Here is a 19,464-nt window from a genome sequence, read left to right as displayed (position 1 = left end):
GCAAGTGAATTTTTTGTTCTAGGGTGATTTCGTTGGAAGCGAATTTTTTGTGTTCTCCTGTGATTTCGTTGAAAGGGAATTTTTGTGTTCCAGGGTGATTTCGTTGGAAGCGAATTTTTTGTGCTCTGGGATGATATCTTTGGAAGCGAATATTTGGGTCCTCAGGAGATTTCGTTCCAAAAGAATTTTTTATCTTCTGGGGTAATGTCTTTGTAAGAGAATTTTTTGTGTTCTCCGGACTTTTCAATGGAAGCAAATTTTTGAAATAGGGGTCATTTAGTTGGAAGCGTGTTTTCTGTGCTCTGGAGTCATTTCGTTGGAAGCAAATTTTTTGTGCTCTGTGGTGATTTCGTAGGAAGCGAATATTTGTGTTCTCAGGAGATTTCGTTGCAAGCGAATTTTTTGGGTTCTGGGGTGATTTCGTTAGAAGCGAATTTTTTGGGTTCTCGGGTGATATCCTTGAAAGGGAATTTTTGTGTTCTAGGGTGATTTCTTTGGAAGCGAAGTTTTTGTGCGCTGGGATGATATCTTTGGAAGCAAGTATTTGTGTTATCAGGAGATTTCGTTGGAATAGAATTTTTTGTCTTCTGAGGTAATATCGTTGGAAGAGATTTTTTGTGTTCCCCAGTCTTCTCGATGGAAGCAAATTTTTGAAGTAGGGGGTCATTTTGTTGGAAGCATGTTTTCTGTGCTCTGGAGTCATTTCGTTGGAAGCAAATTTTTTGTGCTGTGGGGTCATTTCGTTGGAAGCGAATTTTTTGTGTTCTCGGGTGATTTCATTGGAAGCGAATTTTTTGTGTACTTGGGTGATTTCTTTTAAAGGGAATTTTTGTGTTCTAGGGTGATTTCTTTGGAATCGAATTTTTAGTGCTCTGGGATGATATCTTTGGAAGCGAATATTTGTGTTCTCAGGAGATTTCGTTGGAAAAGTATTTTTTGTCTTCTGGGGTAATATCGTTAGAAGAGAATTTTTTGTGTTCTCCGGTCTTTTCGATGGAAGCAAATTTTTGAAGTATGGGGTCATTTCATTGGAAGCGTGTTTTCTATGCTCTGCAGTCATTTCGTTGGAAGCGATTTTTTTGTGTTCTGGGGTGAATTCGTTGGACTCGAATTTTTTGTGTTCTGGGGTAATTTCGTTGGAAGCCAATTTTTTCTGTTCTCAGGGGATTTCGATGGAAGCAAATTTTTAAAGTATGGGATCATTTCATTGGAAGCATGTTTTCTGTGCTCTGGAGTCATTTCGTTGGAAGCAAATTTTTTGTGCTCTGTGGTGATTTCGTTGGAAGCGAATATTTGTGTTCTCAGGAGATTTCGTTGCAAACGAATTTTTTGTGTTCTTGTGTGATTTCGTTGAAAACTAATTTTTTGTGTTCTAGCATGATTTCGTTGGAAGCGAATTTTTTGTGTTCTGGGGTGATTTCGAAGGAAAGAAATTTTTTTATGTTCTCTGGTAAGTTTGTTGGACGTGAATTTTTTGTGTTCTCGGGAGATTTCGTTGAAAGGGAATTTTTTTGTTCTCTGGGATGATATCTTTGGAAGTGAATATTTGTGTTCTCAGGAGATTTCTTGGGAAAAGAATTTTTGTCTTCTGGGGTAATATCGTTGGAAGAGAATTTTTTGAGTTCTCCGGTTTTTTCGATGGAAGCAAATTTTTGAAGTAGGGGGTCATTTCGTTGGAAGCATATTTTCTGTGCTATGGGGTGATTTCTTTGGAAGCGAATTTTTTGTGTTCTCGGGTGATTTCTTTGAAATCGAATTTTTGTGTTCTAGGGTGATTTCGTTGGAAGGGAATTTTTTGTGCTCTGGGATGATATCTTTGGAAGGGAATATTTGTGTTCTCAGGAGATTTCGGTGGAAAAGATTTTTTTGTGTTCTCCGGTTTTACGATAGAAGCAAATTTTTGAAGTAGGGGGTCATTTCGTTGGAAGCGTGTTTTCTGTGTTCTGGATTCATTTCGTTGGAAGCGAATCTTTTTTGTTCTCGGGTGATTTCTTTGAAAAGAAATTTTTGTTTTCTCAGGTGATTTCGTTGGAAGCGAATTTTTTCTGCTCTGGGATGATATCTTTGGAAGCGAATATTTGTGTTCTCAGGAGATTTCGTTTAAAGGGAATATTTGTGTTCTAGGGTGATTTCGTTGGAAGCGAATTTTTTGTGCTCTTGGATGATATCTTTGGAAGCGAATATGTGTGTTCTCAGGAGATTTCGTTGCAAAAGAATTTTTTTGTCTTCTGGGGTAATGTCGTTGGAAGAGAACTTTTTGTGTTCTCCGGTTTTTTCGATGGAAACAAATTTTTGAAGTAGGGGGTCACTTCGTTGGAAGCGTGTTTTCTGTGCTCTGGAGTCATTTCGCTGGAAGCGAATTTTGTGTGCTCTGGGGTGATTTCGTTGGAAGCGAATTTTTTGTGTTCTTCGGTGATTTCATTGAAAGCTAATTTTTTGTGTCTAGCGTGATTTCATTGGAAGCGAATTTTTTGTGTTCTCGGGTGATTTCGATGGAAGCAAATTTTTTCTGTTCTGTGCTAATTTCGTTGCAAGCTAATATTCTCTGTTCTCGGGTGATTTCTTGGAAAGGGAATTTTTGTGTTCTAGGGTGATTTCGTTTGAATCGAATTTTTTGTGCTCTGGGATGATATCTTTGTAAGCGAATATTTGTGTTCTCAGGAGATTTCGTTGGAAAAGAATTTTTGTCTTCTGGGGTAATGTCCTTGGAAGAGAATTTTTGTGTTCTCCGGTTTTTTCGATGGAAGCAATTTTATGAAGTAGGCGGATATTTCGTTGGAAGCGTGTTTTCTGTGCTCTGGAGTCATTTCGTTGGAAGCGAATTTTTTGTGCTCTGGGGTGATTTCGTTGGAAGCGAATATTTGTGTTCTCAGGAGATTTCGTTGCAAACGAATTTTTTTTTGTTTTTAGGTGATTCCGTTGGAAGCGATTTTATTGTGTTCTCAGGTGATTTCGTTGAAAGGGAATTTTTGTGTTCTAGGGTGATTTTGTTGGAAGCGAATTTTTTGTGTTCTCGGGTGATTTCAATGGAAGCAAATTTTTTCTCTTCTGTGGTAATTTCGTTAGAAGCGATTTTTTTTGTGTTTTCGGGTGATTTCTTTGAAAGGGAATTTTTGTGTTCTAGGGTGATTTCGTTGGAAACAAATTTTTGTGCTCTGGGATGATATCTTTGGAAGCGAATATTTGTGTTCTCAGGAGATTTCGTTGCAAGCGAATTTTTTGTGTTCTGGGGTGATTTCGTTGGAAGCGAAATTTTTCTGTTCTCAGGTGATTTCGTTGAAAGGGAATTTTTGTGTTCTAGGGTGATTTTTTTGGAAGCAAATTTTTTGTACTAGGGAATGATATATTTGGAAGCGAATATTTGTGTTCTCAGGAGATTTCGTTGGAAAAGAATTTTTTGTCTTCTGGGGTAATATCGTTGGAAGAGAGTTTTTGTGTTCTCCGGTGTTTTCGATGGAAGCAAATTTTTGAAGTAGGGGGTCATTTCGTTGGAAGCGTGTTTTCTGTGCTCTGGAGTCATTTCTATGGAAGCGAATGTTTTGTGTTCTGGGGTGATTTGGTTGGAAGTGAATATATGTGTTCTCAGAAGATTTCGTTGCAAGCGAATTTTTTGTGTTCTAGGGTGATTTCGTTTGAATCGAATTTTTTGTGCTCTGGGATGATATCTTTGTAAGCGAATATTTGTGTTCTCAGGAGATTTCTTTGGAAAAGAATTATTTGTCTTCTGGGGTAATGTCCTTGGAAGAGAATTTTTTGTGTTCTCCGGTTTTTTCGATGGAAGCAATTTTATGAAGTAGGGGGATATTTCGTTGGAAGCGTGTTTTCTGTGCTCTGGAGTCATTTCGTTGGAAGCGAATTTTTTGTGCTCTGGGGAGATTTCGTTGGAAGCAAATTTTTTGTGCTCTGGGATGAAATATTTGGAAGCGAATATTTGTGCTCTGGGGTGATTTCGTTGAAAGCCAATATTTGTGTTCTCAAGAGATTTCGTTGCAAGCGAATTTTTTGTGTTCTGGGTTGATTTCCTTGGAAGCAAAATTTTTGTGTTCACGGGTGATTTCGTGGAAAGGGAATTTTTGTGTTCTAGGGTGATTTTGTTGGAAGCAAATTTTTTGTGCTCTGGGATGATATCTTTGGAAGCGAATATTTGTGTTCTCAGGAGATTTCGTTGGAAAAGATTTTATTATCTTCTGGGGTAATATTGTGGGAAGAGAATTTTTTGTGTTCTCCGGTCTTTTCGATGGAAGCAAATTTTTGAAGTAGGGGGTCATTTCGTTGGAAGCATGTTTTCTGTGCTATGGAGTCATTTCATTGGAAGCAAATTTTTTGTGTTCCAGGGTGATTTCGAGGAAGTGAATTTTTTTGTGCTCTGTGGTGATTCCGTTGGAAGCGAATTTTTTGTGTTCTCAGGTGATTTCGTTTAAAATTAATTTTTTGTGCTCTAGCGTGATTGCGTTGGAAGCGAATTTTTTGTGCTCTGTGGTGATTTCGTTGGAAGCGAATTTTTGTGTTCTCCGGAGATTTCATTGCAAGCGTATTTTTTGTGTTCTGGGTTGATTTTGTTGAAAGCGAATTTTTTGTGTTCTGGGGAGATTTCGTTGGAAGCGAATTTTTTTGTTCTCGGGTGATTTTCTTGAAAGGGAATTTTTGTGTTCTAGGGTGATTTCGTTGGAAGCGAATTTTTTGCACTCTGGGATGATATCTTTGGAAGCGAATATTTGTGTTTTCTGGAGATTACGTTGGAAAAGAATTTTTTTTTCTTCTGGGGTAATATCGTTGGAAGAGACATTTTTGTGTTCTCCGGTCTTTTCGATGGAAGCAAATTTTTGAAGTTAAGGGTCATTTCGTTGGACGCGTGTTTTCTCTGCTCTGGAGTCATTCCGTTCGAAATGAATTTTTTGTGTTCTGCGGTGATTTGGTTGGAATCGAATTTTTTGTGTTTTGGGGTAATTTCGTTGGAAGCGAATTTTTTGTGTTCTGGGGTGATTTCCATGGTAGCAAATTTTTTCTGTTCTGGGGTGATTTCTTTCGAAGTAATTTTTTGTGTTCTTGGGGGATTTCATTGAAAGGGAATTTTTGTGTTCTAAGGTGATTTCGTTGGAAGCGATTTTTTTCTATTCTGTGATGATATCATTGGAAGTGAATATTTTTGTTGTCAGGAGATTTCGTTGGAAAGGAATTTTTTGTCTTCTGGGGTAATATTGTTGGAAGATTTTTTTGTGTTCTCCGGTTTTTTCGATGGTAGCAAATTTTTGAAGTAGGGGGTCATTTCGTTGGAAGCGTGTTTTCTGTGATCTAGAGTCATTTTGTGGGAAGTGAATTTTTTGTTTTCTGGGGTGATTTGGTTGGAAGTGAATATATGTGTTCTCAGAAGATTTCGTTGCAAGCGAATTTTTTGTGTTCTGGGGTCCTCTCATTGGAAGCGTGTTTGCTGTGCTTTGGAGTAATTTCATTGGAAGCGAATATTTTGTGCTCTGTCTTGATTCCGTTGAAAGCAATTTTTTTGTGATCTCAGGTGATTTCGATGGAAGCAAATATTTTCTGTTCTGTGGTAATTTCGTTGGACGTGAATTTTTTGTGTTCTCGGGTGATTTCATGAAAGGGAATTTTTTTGTTCTAGGGTGATTTTGTTGGAAGCAAATATTTTGTGCTTTGGGATGATATCTTTGGAAGTGAATATTTGTGTTCTCAGGAGATTTTGTAGGAAAAGAATTTTTGTCTTCAGGGGTAATATCTTTGGAAGAGAATTTTTTGTGTTCTCCTGTTTTTTCAATGGAAGCAAATTTTTGAAGTAGATGGTCTTTTCATTGGAAGCGTGTTTTCTGTGCTCTGGAGTCATTTCGTTGGAAGCAAATTTTTCATGCTCTGGGGTGATTTCGTTCGAAGCGAATTTTGTGCTCTGGTGTGATTTGGTTGGAAGCGAATTTTTTGTCTTCTGTGGTGATTTCGGTGGAAGCGAAGTTTTTATGTTTTAGGGTGATTTCGTTGGAAGCGAATTTTTTGTGTTCAGGGGTCATTTCATTGGAAGCGTGCTTTCTGTGATCTGGAGTCATATCTTTGGAAGCGAACTTTTGTGCTCTGGGGTGATTTCGTTGGAAGGAAATTTTTTGTGTTCTCGGGGGATTTTGTTGAAAGGGAATTTTTGTGTTCTAGGGTGATTTTTTTGGAAGCGATTCTTTTCTGCTCTGTGATGATATCTTTGGAAACAAATATTCGTGTTCTCAGGAGATGTTGTTGGAAAAGAATTTTTTGTCTTCTTGTGTAATATTGTTGGAAGATTTTTTTGTGTTCTCCGGTTTTTTCGATGGAAGCAAATTTTTGAAGTAGGGGTTCATTTCGTTGGAAGCCTGTTTTCTGTGCTCTAGAGTCATTTTGTTGGAAGCGAATTTTTTTGTGCTCTGGGGTGATTTCGTTGGAAGCGAATATATGTGTTCTCAGGAGATTTCGTTGCAAGCGAATTTTTTGTGTTCTAGGGTGATTTCGTCGGAAGCGAATTTTTTGTGCTTTGGGATGATAATTTTGGAAGCAAATATTTGTGCTCTCAGGAGATTTCGTTGGAAAAGAATTTTTTGTTTTCTGGGGTAATATCATTAGAAAAGAATTTTTTTGTGTTTTCCGGTATTTCGATGGAAGCAAATTTTTGAAGTAGGGGGTCATTGCGTTGGAAGCATGTTTTCTGTGCTCTGGAGTCATTTCGTTGGAAGCGAATTTTTTGTGTTCTGGGGTAATTTCGTTAGAAGCGAATTTATTGTGTTCTCGGGTGATTTCGTTGCAAGCAAATTTTTTGTGTTCTGGGGTAACTTCGTTGGAAGCGAATTTTTTGTGTTCTGGGGTGATTTCGATTGTAGGAAATTTTTGAAGTATGGGATCATTTCGTTGGAAGTGTGTTTTCTGTGCTCTGTAGTCATTTCGTTTGAAGCGAATTTTTTGTGTTCTGGGGTGAGTTCGATGGAAGCAAATATTTGTGTTCTCAGAAGATTTCGTTGCTAGCGACTTTTTTGTGGTCTGGGGAAATTGATTTGGAAGCGAATTTTTTGTGTCCTCATGTGATTTCGATGGAAGCAAATTTTTGAAGTATATGGTCATTTCGTTGGAAGCAAATTTTTTCTGCTGTGGGGTGATTTTGTTGAAAGCGAATTTATTGTGCTCTGGGGTGATTTGGTTGGAAGCGAATTTTTTGTCTCTGTGGTGATTTCGATGGAAGCGATTTTTTTATGTTCTAGGGTGATTTCGTTGGAAGGGAATTTTTTGTGTTCTGGGGTCATTTCATTGGAAGTGTGTTTTCTGTGCTCTGGAGTCATTTCGTTGGAAGGGAATTTTTTGTGTTCTCGGGTGATTTCGTTGAAAGCGAATTTTTTATGTTCTAGGCTGATTTCGTTCCAAGCTTATTTTTTGTGCTCTGGGGTGATTTGGTTGGAAGCGAATTTTTTTTCTTCTGTGGTGATTTCGATGGAAGCGAATTTATTATGTTCTGGGGTGATTTCGTTGGAAGCGAATTTTTTCTACTCTGGAATGATATCTTTGAAGCAAATATTTGTGTTCTCACGATATTTCATTTTCCGTGCTCTCGAGTCATTTCGTTGGAAGCAAATTTTTTGCGCTCTGGGGTGATTTCGTTGGAATCGAATATTTGTGTTCTCAGGAGATTACGTTGCATGCGAATTTTTTGTGTTCTGGGGTAATTTCGTTGGAATCAAATTTTTTGTGTTCTGGGGTAATTTCGTTGGAAGCGAATTTTTTGTGTTCTGGGGTAATTTCGTTAAAAGGGAATTTTTGTGTACTAGGGTGATTTCGTTGGAAGCTCATTTTTTGTGCTCTGGGATGATGTCTTGGGAAGTGAATATGTGTTCTCAGAAGATTTCGTTGCAAGCGAATTTTTTGTTTTCCGGGGTCATTGGGTTGGTTGCGAATTTTTTGTGTTCTGGGGTAATTTCTTTGGAAGCGAATTTTTGTATTCTCCGGTTTTTTCGATGGAAGCAAATTTTGGAAGTAGGGGGTCATTTCGTTGGAAGCCTGTTTTTTGTGCTCTAGAGTCATTTTGTTGGAAGCGAATTTTTTTGTGCTCTGGGGTGATTTCGTTGGAAGCGAATATATGTGTTCTCAGGAGATTTCGTTGCAAGCGAATTTTTTGTGTTCTAGGGTGATTTCGTCGGAAGCGAATTTTTTGTGCTTTGGGATGATATCGTTGGAAGCAAATATTTGTGCTCTCAGGAGATTTCGTTGGAAAAGAATTTTTTGTCTTCTGGGGTAATATCATTAGAAAAGAATTTTTTTTGTGTTTTCCGGTATTTCGATGGAAGCAAATTTTGAAGTAGGGGGTCATTGCGTTGGAAGCATGTTTTCTGTGCTCTGGAGTCATTTCGTTGGAAGCGAATTTTTTGTGTTCTGGGGTAATTTCGTTGGAAGCGAATTTATTGTGTTCTCGGGTGATTTCGTTGCAAGCGAATTTTTTGTGTTCTGGGGTAATTTCGTTGGAAGCGAATTTTTTTTGTTCTCGGATGATTTCTTTGAAAGGGAATTTTTGTATTCAAGGGTGCTTTCGTTGGAAGCGATTTTTTTGTGCTCTGGCATGATATCTTTGGAAGCGAATATTTTTGTTCTCAGGAGATTTCGTTGGAAAAGAATTTTTTGTCTTCTGGGGTAATCTTGTTGGAAGAGAATTTTTTGTGTTCTCCGGTATTTCGATGGAAGCAAATTTTTAAAATATGGGGTCATTGCCTTGGAAGCGTGTTTTTGTGCTCTGGAGTCATTTCGTTGGAAGCGAATTTTTTGTGTTCTGGGGTGATTTCGATTGTAGGAAATTTTTGAAGTATGGGATCATTTCGTTGGAAGTGTGTTTTCTGTGCTCTAGAGTCATTTCGTTTGAAGCGAATTTTTTGTGTTCTGGGGTGAGTTCGATGGAAGCAAATATTTGTGTTCTCAGAAGATTTCGTTGCTAGAGACTTATTTGTGGTCTGGGGAAATTGATTTGGAAGCGAATTTTTTGTGTCCTCATGTGATTTCGATGGAAGCAAATTTTTGAAGTTTAAGGTCATTTCGTTGGAAGCAAATTTTTTCTGCTGTGGGGTGATTTTGTTGGAAGCGAATTTATTGTGCTCTGGGGTGATATGGTTGGAAGCGAATTTTTTGTCTCTGTGGTGATTTCGATGGAAGCGATTTTTTTATGTTCTAGGGTGATTTCGTTGGAAGGGAATTTTTTGTGTTCTGGGGTCATTTCATTGGAATGTGTTTTCTGTGCTCTGGAGTCATTTCGTTGGAAGGGAATTTTTTGTGCTCTGGGGTGATTTCGTTGGAAGCGAATTTTTTGTGTTCTCGGGTGATTTCGTTGAAAGCGAATTTTTTATGTTCTAGGCTGATTTCGTTCCAAGCTTATTTTTTGTGTTCTGGGGTGATTTGGTTGGAAGCGAATTTTTTGTCTTCTGTGGTGATTTCGATGGAAGCGAATTTTTTATGTTCTAGGGTGATTTCGTTGGAAGCGAATTTTTTCTACTCTGGAATGATATCTTTTGAAGCAAATATTTGTGTTCTCAACGATATTTCGTTTTCCGTGCTCTCGAGTCATTTCGTTGGAAGCAAATTTTTTGTGCTCTGGGGTGATTTCGTTGGAATCGAATATTTGTGTTCTCAGGAGATTACGTTGCATGCGAATTTTTTGTGTTCTGGGGTGATTTCGTTGGAAGCGAATTTTTTTGTTCTCGGGTGATTTCGTTGGAAGGGAATTTTTGTGCTATAGGGTGATTTCGTTGGAAGGGAATTTTTTGTGCTCTGGGATGATATCTTTGGAAGCGAATGTTTGTGTTCTCAGGAGATTTCGTTGGAAAAGAATTTTTGTCTTCTGGGGTAATATCATTGGAAGAGAAATTTTTGTGTTCTCCAGTTTTTTCGATGGAAGCAAATTTTTGAAGTAGGGGGTCATTTCGTTAGAAGTGTGTTTTCTGTGCTCTGGAGTCATTTCGTTGGAAGCGAATTTTTTGTGCTCTGGGGTGATTTCGTTGGAAGCGAATATTGGTGTTCTCAGGAGATTTCGTTGCAAGTGAATTTTTTGTGTTCTGGGGTAATATCGTTGGAAGAGAACTTTTGTGTTCTCCGGTTTTTTCAATGGGAGTAAATTTTTGAAGTAGGTGGTCATTTCGTTGGAAGCATGTTTTCTGTGCTCTGGAGTTTTTTCGTTGGAAGCGAATTTTTTGTGCTCTGGGTTGGTTTCGTTGGAAGCGAATTTTTTGTGTTCTGGGGTGATGTCGTTGAAATGGAATTTTTTGTGTCTGGGGTGATTTCGTTGGAAGCAAATTTTTTGTGCTCCAGGATGTTTTCTTTGGAAGCGAATATTTGTGTTCTCAGGAAATTTCGTTGGAAGCAAATTTTTTGTGTTCTGGGGTAATTTCGTTGGAAGAGAAATTTTTGTGTGCTCAGGATTTTTCGATGGAAGCAAATTTTTAAAGTAGGGAGTCATTTCGTTGGAAGCGTGTTTTCTGTGCTCTGGAGTATTTCGTTGGCAGCGAATTTTTTGTGCTCTCGGGTGATTTCGTTGGAAGCGAATATTTTGTGTTCTCGGGTGATTTCGTTGAAAGCGAATTTTTTATGTTCTAGGGTAATTTCGTAAAAGTGAATTTTTTGAGCTCTGGGGTGATTTGGTTGGAATCGAATTTTTTTATCTTCTGTGGTGATTTTGAAGGAAGCGAATTTTTAATGTTCTAGGGTGATTTCGTTGGAAGCGAATTTTTTGTGTTCTGGGGTAATTTCATTTGAAGCTTGTTTTCTGTGCTCTGGAGTCATTTCGTTGGAAGCGAATTCTTTGTGCACTGGGGAGATTTCATTGGAAACGAATTTTTTGTCTTCTGTGGTGATTTCCATGGAAGCGAATTTTTTATGTACTAGGGTGATTTCGTTGGAATAATTTTTGTGTTCTGGATTCATTTTTTTGGAAGCGTGTTTTCTGTGCTTCGGAGTCATTTTGGTGGAAGCAAATTTTTCTGCTCTGGGGTGATTTCTTTGGAAGGGATTTTTTTTGTTCTAGGGTGATTTCGTTGGGAGCGAAATTTTGTGCTCTGGGATGATATCTTTGGAAGAGAATATTTGTGTTCTCAGGAGATTTCGTTGGAAAAGAATATTTTGTCTTCTGGGGTAATATGGTTGGAAGCGAATTTTTTGTGTTCTCGGGTTTTTTCGATGGATGCTAATTCTTGAAGTAGGGGGTCATTTCGTTGGAAGCATGTTTTCTGTGCTCTGGAGTCATTTCATTGGAAGCGATTTTTTTGTGCTCCGCGGTGATTTCGTTTGAAGCGAATATTTGTGTTCTCAGGAGATTTCGTTGCAAGCGAACTTTTTGTGTTCTGGGGTAATTTCGTTGGAAGCGAATTTTTTGTGTTCTCGGGTGATTTCGTTGAAAGCGAATTTTTTATGTTCTATGGTGATTTCTTTGGAAGTGATTTTTTTTGTCTTCTGGGGTCCTTTCATTGGAAGCGTGTTTTCTGTGCTCTGCAGTCATTTCATTGGAACCAAATTTTTTGTGTTCTGGGTTGATTTCTTTGGAAGCGAATTTTTTTGTGTTCTGGGGTAATTACGTTGGAAGAGAATATTTTGTATTCTCGGGTAATTTCGATGGAAGCAAATTTTTGAAGTATGGTATCATTTCGTTCGAAACGTGTTTTCTGTGCTCTGGAGTCAGTTCGTTGGAAGTGAATTTTTTGTGCTCTGGTGTGATTTCGTTGGATGCGAATTTTTTGTTTTCTCAGGTGATTTCCTTAAAAGCTAATTTTTTTGTGTTCTAGCGTGATTTCGTTGGAAGCGAATTTTTTGTGTTCTGGGATGATTTCGATGGGAGCAAGTTTTTTCTGTACTGTGGTAATTTCGTTGGACGTGCATTTTTGTGTTCTCGGGTCATTTCGTTGAAAGGGAATTTTTTATGTTCTAGGGTGATTTCATTCGAAGCGAATTTTTTGTGCTCTGGGGTGATTTGGTTAGAAGCGAATTTTTTGTCTTCTGTGGTGATTTCGATGGAAGTGAATTTTTTATGTTCTAGGGTGATTTCGTTGGAAGCAAATATTTTGTGTTCTTGGGTGATTTCGTTGAAAGAGAATTTTTTGTGTTCTAGGGTGATTTCGTTGGAAGCGAATTTTTTGTGATCTGGGATGTTTTCTTTGGATGCGAATATTTGTGTTCTCAGGAGATTTAGTTGCAAGCGAAATTTTGTGTTCTGGGGTAATTTCGTTGGAATCAAATTTTTGTTTTCTCCGGTTCTTTCGATGGAAGCAAATTTTTCAAGTATGGACTCATTTTGTTGAAAACGAATTTTTTGTGCTTGGGGTGATTTCGTTGGAAGCGAATTTTTTGTGCTCTGGGGTGATTTCATTGGAAGCGAATATTGTCTTCTCAGGAGATTTCTTTGCAAGCGAATTTTTTGTGTTTTGTGGTAATTTCGTTGGAAGCAAATTTTTTGTCTTCTCAGGTAATTTCGATGGAAGCAAATTTTTGAAGTATAGGGACATTTTGTTGGAAGCGAATTTTTTGTCCTTTGGGGTGATTTCATTGGAATCGAATTTCTTGTGTTCTGGGGTAATTTGGTTGAAAGCGAATTTTTTTGTGTTCTCGGGTGATTTCGATAGAAGCGAATTTTTTATGTTCCTGGGTGATTTCGTTGGAAGCAAATATTTGTGTTCCCTGGTGATTTCGTTGGAACCTAATTTTTTATGTTCTGGGGTATTTTTGTTGGAAGCGAATTTTTTTCTGTTCTCGGGTGATTTCGATAGAAGCAAATTTTTCGTGTTCTGGGTTGATTTCTTTGGAAGTAAATTTTTTGTGTGTTGGGGTGATTTCGTTGGAAGCGAATTTTTTGTGTTCTCTGGGGATTTCGATGGAAGCAAATTTTTGAAATATGGGGTCATTTCTTTGGAATCATGTTTTCTGTGCCCTGGAGTCTTTTCTTTGGAAGCGAATTTTTTGTGTTCTGTGGTGATTTCGTTGGAAGCGAATTTTTTGTGTTCTCGGGTGATTTCGTTGAAAGGGAATTTTTGTGTTCTAGGGTGATTTAATTGGAAGCAATTTTTTTCTGATCTAGGATGATATCTTTGGAAGTGAATAATGGTGTTCTCAGGGGATTTCCTTGGAAAAGATTTTTTTGTCTTCTGGGGTAATATCTTTAAAAGAGAATTTTTTGTGTACTACGGTCTTTTCGATGGAAGCAAATTTTTGAAGTAGGGGGTCATTTCATTGGAAGCGTGTTTTCGGTGCTCTGGAGTCATTTCGTTGGAAGCGAATTTTTTGTGCTCTGCGGTGATTTCGTTGGAAGCGAATGTTTGTGTTCTCAGGAGATTTCGTTGCAAGCGAATTTTTTATGTTCTGGGGTGATTTCGTTGGAAGCGAATATTTGTGTTCTCAGGAGATTTCGTTGGAAGCGAATTTTTTGTGTTCTTGGGTGATTTCGATGGAAGCAAATTTTTGAAGTATGTGGTCATTTCGTTGGAAGCGTGTTTTCTGTGCTCTGGAGTCATTTGGTTGGAAACGAATTTTTTGTGCTCTGGGGTGATTTCTTTGGAAGCGAATTTTTTGTGTTCTCGGGTGATTTCGATGGAAGCAAATTTTTGAAGTATGGGGTCTTTTCTTTGGAAGCGTGTTTTCTGTGCTCTGGAGTCATTTCGTTGGAAGCGACTTTTTTGTGTTGTGGTGTGATTCCGTTGGAAGCGAATATATGTGTTCTCAGACGATTTTGTTGCAAGCCAATTTTTTGGGTTCAGGGGTAATTTCGTTGGAAGCAAATTTTTTATGTTCTCGGATGATTTTAATGGAAGCAAATTTTTGAAGTTTGGGGTCATTTTGTTGGAAGCGTGTTTTCTGTGCTCTGGAGTCATTTCGTTGGCAGCGAATTTTTTATGTTTAAGGGTGATTCCTTTGCAAGCGAATTTTTTGTGCTCTGGGGTGATTTCCTTGGAAGCGAATATTTTCTTCCCAGGAGATTTCGTTGCTAGCAAATTCTTTGTGTTCTCGGGTGATTTCGTTGGCAGCGAATATTTGTGTTCTCAGAAGATTTCGTTGCAAGCGAATTTTTTGTGTTCTCCGGTTTTTTGGATGGAAGTAAATTTTTGAAGTATGGGGTCATTTCTTTTGAAGCATGTTCTCTGTGCTCTGGAGTAATTTCGTTGGAAGGGAATTTTTTTTGCTCTGGGGTGAATTCGTTTGAAGCGAATATTTGTGTTCTTAGGAGATTTCATTGCAAGCGAATTATTTGTGTTCTTAGGTGATTTCGTTGAAAGGGAATTTTTTGTGTTCTCGGGTGATTTCGTTGAAACGGAATTTTTTGTGTTCTAGGGAGATTTCGTTGGAAGCAAATTTTTTGGTGCTCTGCGATGATTTCTGTGGAAGCGAATATATGTGTGCTCAGAAGATTTCGTTGCAAGCGAATTCTTTGTGTTCTGGGGTAATTTCGTTGGAAGCGAATTTTTTGTGTTCTTGGGTGATTTCGATGGAAGCAAATTTTTGAAGTATGGGGTCATTTCGTTGGAAGCGTGTTTTCTGTGCTCTGGAGTCATTTCGTTGGCAGCGAATTTTTTGTGCTCTCGGGTGATTTCGTTGGAAGCGAATATTTTGTGTTCTCGGGTGATTTCGTTGAAAGCAAATTTTTTATGTTCTAGGGTAATTTCGTAAAAGCGAATTTTTTGAGCTCTGGGCTGATTTGGTTGGAAGCGAATTTTTTATTTTCTGTGGTGATTTCGAAGGAAGCGAATTTTTAATGTTCTAAGGTGATTTCGTTGGAAGCGAATTTTTTGTGTTCTGGGGTAAATTCATTTGAAGCTTGTTTTCTGTGCTCTGGAGTCATTTCGTTGGAAGCGAATTCTTTGTGCTCTGGGGTGATTTCATCGGAAACAAATTTTTTGTCTTCTGTGGTGATTTCCATGGAAGCGAATTTTTTATGTACTAGGGTGATTTCGTTGGAATAATTTTTGTGTTCTGGATTCATTTTTCTGGAAGCGTGTTTTCTGTGCTTTGGAGTCATTTCGGTGGAAGCAAATTTTTTCTGCTCTGGGGTGATTTCTTTGGAAGGGATTTTTTTTGTTCTAGGGTGATTTCGTTGGGAGCGAAATTTTGTGCTCTGGGATGATATCTTTGGAAGAGAATATTTGTGTTCTCAGGAGATTTCGTTGGAAAAGAATATTTTGTCTTCTGGGGTAATATGGTTGGAAGCGAATTTTTTGTGTTCTCGGGTTTTTTCGATGGATGCAAACTTTTGAAGTAGGGGGTCATTTCGTTGGAAGCATTTTTTCTGTGCTCTGGAGTCATTTCATTGGAAGCGAATTTTTTGTGCTCCGCGGTGATTTCGTTTGAAGCGAATATTTGTGTTCTCAGGAGATTTCGTTGCAAGCGAACTTTTTGTGTTTTGGGGTAATTTCGTTGGAAGCGAATTTTATGTGTTCTCGGGTGATTTCGTTGAAAGCGAATTTTTTATGTTCTATGGTGATTTCTTTGGAAGTGATTTTTTTTGTCTTCTGGGGTCCTTTCATTGGAAGCGTGTTTTCTGTGCTCTGCAGTCATTTCATTGGAACCAAATTTTTTGTGTTCTGGGGTGATTTCGTTGGAAGCGAATTTTTTTGTGTTCTGGGGTAATTTCGTTGGAAGAGAATATTTTGTATTCTCGAGTGATTTCGATGAAAGCAAATTTTTGAAGTATGGTATCATTTCGTTCGAAACGTGTTTTCTGTGCTCTGGAGTCAGTTCTTTGGAAGCGAATTTTTTGTGTTGTGGTGTGATTCCGTTGGAAGCGAATATATGTGTTCTCAGACGATTTTGTTGCAAGCGAATTTTTTGTGTTCTCGGGTGATTTCGTTGAAAGGGAATTTTTTATGTTCTAGGGTGATTTCATGCGAAGCGAATTTTTTGTGCTCTGGGGTGATTTGGTTAGAAGCGAATTTTTTGTCTTCTGTGGTGATTTCGATGGAAGTGAATTTTTTATGTTCTAGGGTGATTTCATTGGAGGCAAATTTTTTGTGTTCTGGGGTCATTTCATTGGAAGCGTTTTTTCTGTGCTCTGGAGTCATTTCGTTGGAAGCGAATTTTTTGTGCTCTGTGGTGATTTCGTTGGAAGCAAATATTTTGTGTTCTTGGGTGATTTCGTTGAAAGGGATTTTTTGAGTTCTAGGGTGATTTCGTTGGAAGTGAATTTTTTGTGATCTGGGATGTTTTCTTTGGAAGCGAATATTTGTGCTCTCAGGAGATTTAGTTGCAAGCGAAATTTTGTGTTCTGGGGTAATTTCATTGGAATCAAATTTTTGTTTTCTCCGGTTTTTTCGATGGAAGCAAATTTTTCAAGTATGGACTCATTTCGTTGAAAACGAATTTTTTTTGCTTTGGGTGATTTCGTTGGAAGCGAATTTTTTGTGCTCTGCGGTGATTTCTTTGGAAGCGAATATTTGTCTTCTCAGGAGATTTCTTTGCAAGCGAATTTTTTGTGTTCTGGGGTAATTTCGTTGGAAGTGAATTTTTTGTCTTCTCAGGTAATTTCGATGGAAGCAAATTTTTGAAGTATAGGGACATTTTGTTGGAAGCGAATTTTTTGTCCTTTGGGGTGATTTCATTGGAAGCGAATTTCTTGTGTTCTGGGGTAATTTCGTTGGAAGCGAATTTTTTTGTGTTCTCGGGTGATTTCGATGGAAGCGAATTTTTTATGTTCCTGGGTGATGTCGTTGGAAGCAAATATTTGTGTTCCCTGGTGATTTCGTTTGAAGCTAATTTTTTATGTTCTGGGGTATTTTTCTTGGAAGCTAATTTTTTTCTGTTCTCGGGTGATTTCGATAGAAGCAAATTTTTCGTGTTCTGGGTTGATTTCTTTGGAAGTAAATTTTTTGTGTGTTGGTGTGATTTCGTTGGAAGCGAATTTTTTGTGTTCTCTGTGGATTTCGATGGAAGCGAATTTTTGTGTTCTCAGGAGATTTCGTTGGAAGCGAATTTTTTGTGTTCTGGGGTGATTTCGATAGAAGCAAATTTTTGAAGTATGTGGTCATTTCGTTGGAAGCGTGTTTTCTGTGCTCTGGAGTCATTTGGTTGGAAGCGAATTTTTTGTGCTCTGGGGTGATTCCGTTGGAAGCGAATATATGTGTTCTCAGACGATTTTGTTGCAAGCGAATTTTTTGGGTTCTGGGGTAATTTCGTTGGAAGCAAATTTTTCATGTTCTCGGATGATTTCAATGGAAGCAAATTTTTGAAGTTTGGGGTCATTTTGTTGGAAGCGTGTCTTCTGTGTTCTGGAGTCATTTCGTTGGCAGCGAATTTTTTATGTTTAAGGGTGATTCCTTTGGAAGCGAATTTTTTGTGCTCTGGGGTGATTTCCTTGGAAGCGAATATTTTCTTCTCAGGACATTTAGTTGCTAGCAAATTTTTTATGATCTCGGGTGATTTCGTTGGCAGCGAATATTTGTGTTCTCAGAAGATTTTGTTGCAAGCGAAGTTTTTGTGTTCTCCGGTTTTTTGGATGGAAGTAAATTTTTGAAGTATGGGGTCATTTCTTTTGAAGCATGTTTTCTGTGCTCTGGAGTCATTTCGTTGGAAGGGAATTCTTTTTGCTCTGGGGTGAATTCGTTTGAAGCGAATATTTGTGTTCTTAGGAGATTTCATTGCAAGCGAATTATTTGTGTTCTAAGGTGATTTCGTTGAAAGGGAATTTTTTGTGTTCTCGGGTGATTTCGTTGAAAGGGAATTTTTTGTGTTCTAGGGAGATTTCGTTGGAAGCGAATTTTTTTGTGCTCTGCGATGATTTCTGTGAAAGCGAATATATGTGTGCTCAGAAGATTTCGTTGCAAGCGAATTTTTTGTGTTCTGGGGTAATTTCGTTGGAAGCGAATTTTTTGTGTTCTCGGGTGATTTCGTTGAAAGCGAATTTTTTATGTTCTATGGTGATTTCGTTGGAAGCGAATTTTTTTGTGTTCTGAGGTAATTTCGTTGGAAGAGAATATTTTGTATTCTCAAGTGATTTCGATGGAAGCAAATTTTTGAAGTATGGTATCATTTTGTTCGAAACGTGTTTTCTGTGCTCTGGAGTGAGTTCGTTGGAAGCGAATTTTTTGTGTTCTTGGGTGATTTATTTGAAAGCGAATTTTTTATGTTCTAGGGTGATTTTGTTGGAAGCGAATTTTTTGTGCTCAGGAGGGCTTTAGTTGGAAGCGTGTTTTCTGTGCTCTGGAGTCATTTCGTTGGAAGCAAATTTTTTGTGCTCTGGGGTGATTTTGTTGGAAGCGAATTTTTTGTGTTCTGGGGTAATTTCGTTGGAAGGAAATTTTTTTGTTTTCTGGGTTGATTTCGTTGGACACGAATTTTTTTGTTCTGGGGTGATTTCGTTGAAAGCGAATTTTGAGTGCTCTAGGTTGATTTCGTTGGAAGGGAATTTTTTGTGCTCTGGGTTGATTTCGTTGGAAGCAATTTTTTTCTGTTCTGGGGTAATTTCGTTGGAAGTGATTTTGAAGTATGGGGTGATTTCGTTAGTAGCTTGTTTTCTGTGTTCTGAAGTCATTTTGTTGGAAGCGAATATTTGTGTTCCGGGTGATTTTGTTGGAAGCGAATTTTTTGTGTTCTGTGGTAATTACGTTGGAAGCAAATTTTTTGTGTTCACGGGTGATTTCTTTGAGAGCGATTTTTTTGTGTTGTACGGTGATTTTTTTGGCAGCGAATTTTTTGTGTTCTGGGGTTATTTCCTTGGAAGCGTGTTTTCTGTGCTCTGGAGTCATTTCGTTGGTAGAGAATATTTTGTGCTCTGGAGTTGTTTCATTGGAAGCGAATTTTTTGTGTTCCTGGGTGACTTTTTGAAGTGTGTTTTCTGTGTTAAGGAGTCATTTCGTTGAAAGCAAATTTTTTGTGCTCTGGGGTGATTTCTTTGGAAGCAAATATTTGTGTTTTCTGGAGCTTTCGTTGGAAGCGAATTTTTTGTCTTCTGGGGTAATATCGTTGGAAGAGAATTTTTTGTGTTCTGGGGTGATTTCATTGGAAGTGAAATTTTTGTGTTCTGGGGTGATTTCGATGGAAGCAAATTTTTTCTGTTCTGGGGTAATTTCGTTGTTAGCAAATATTTGCGTACTCGGGTGATTTTATTGGAAGGGAATTTTTTGTGCTCTGGGTTGATATGGTTGGAAGTAAATTTTCTCTATTGTGGGGTAATTTCGTTGGCCGCGAATTTTTTGTGTTCTCAGGTGATTTCATTGTAAGCGAATTTTTTGTGTTCTAGGGTGATTTCGTTGGAAGCGAATTTTTTGTGTTCTCAGGTGATTTCGTTGAAAGGGAATCTTTTGTGTTCTAGGGTGATTTCGTTGGAAGCGAATATTTGTGTTCTCAGAAGATTTCGTTACGAGCGAATTTTTTTTTCTGGGGCAATTTCATTGCAAGCGACTTTTTTGTGTTCTCCGGTTTTTTCGATGGAAGCAAATTTTGATGTAGGGGGTCATTTCTTTGGAAGCGTTTTTTCTGTGCTCTGGAGCCATTTCATTGGAAGCGAAT

The sequence above is a fragment of the Meriones unguiculatus genome, chromosome 5, assembly GCF_030254825.1.
Source record: "Meriones unguiculatus strain TT.TT164.6M chromosome 5, Bangor_MerUng_6.1, whole genome shotgun sequence".
Taxonomy (NCBI): Eukaryota; Metazoa; Chordata; class Mammalia; order Rodentia; family Muridae; genus Meriones; species Meriones unguiculatus.
Note: the sequence above shows the minus strand (reverse complement) of the source record.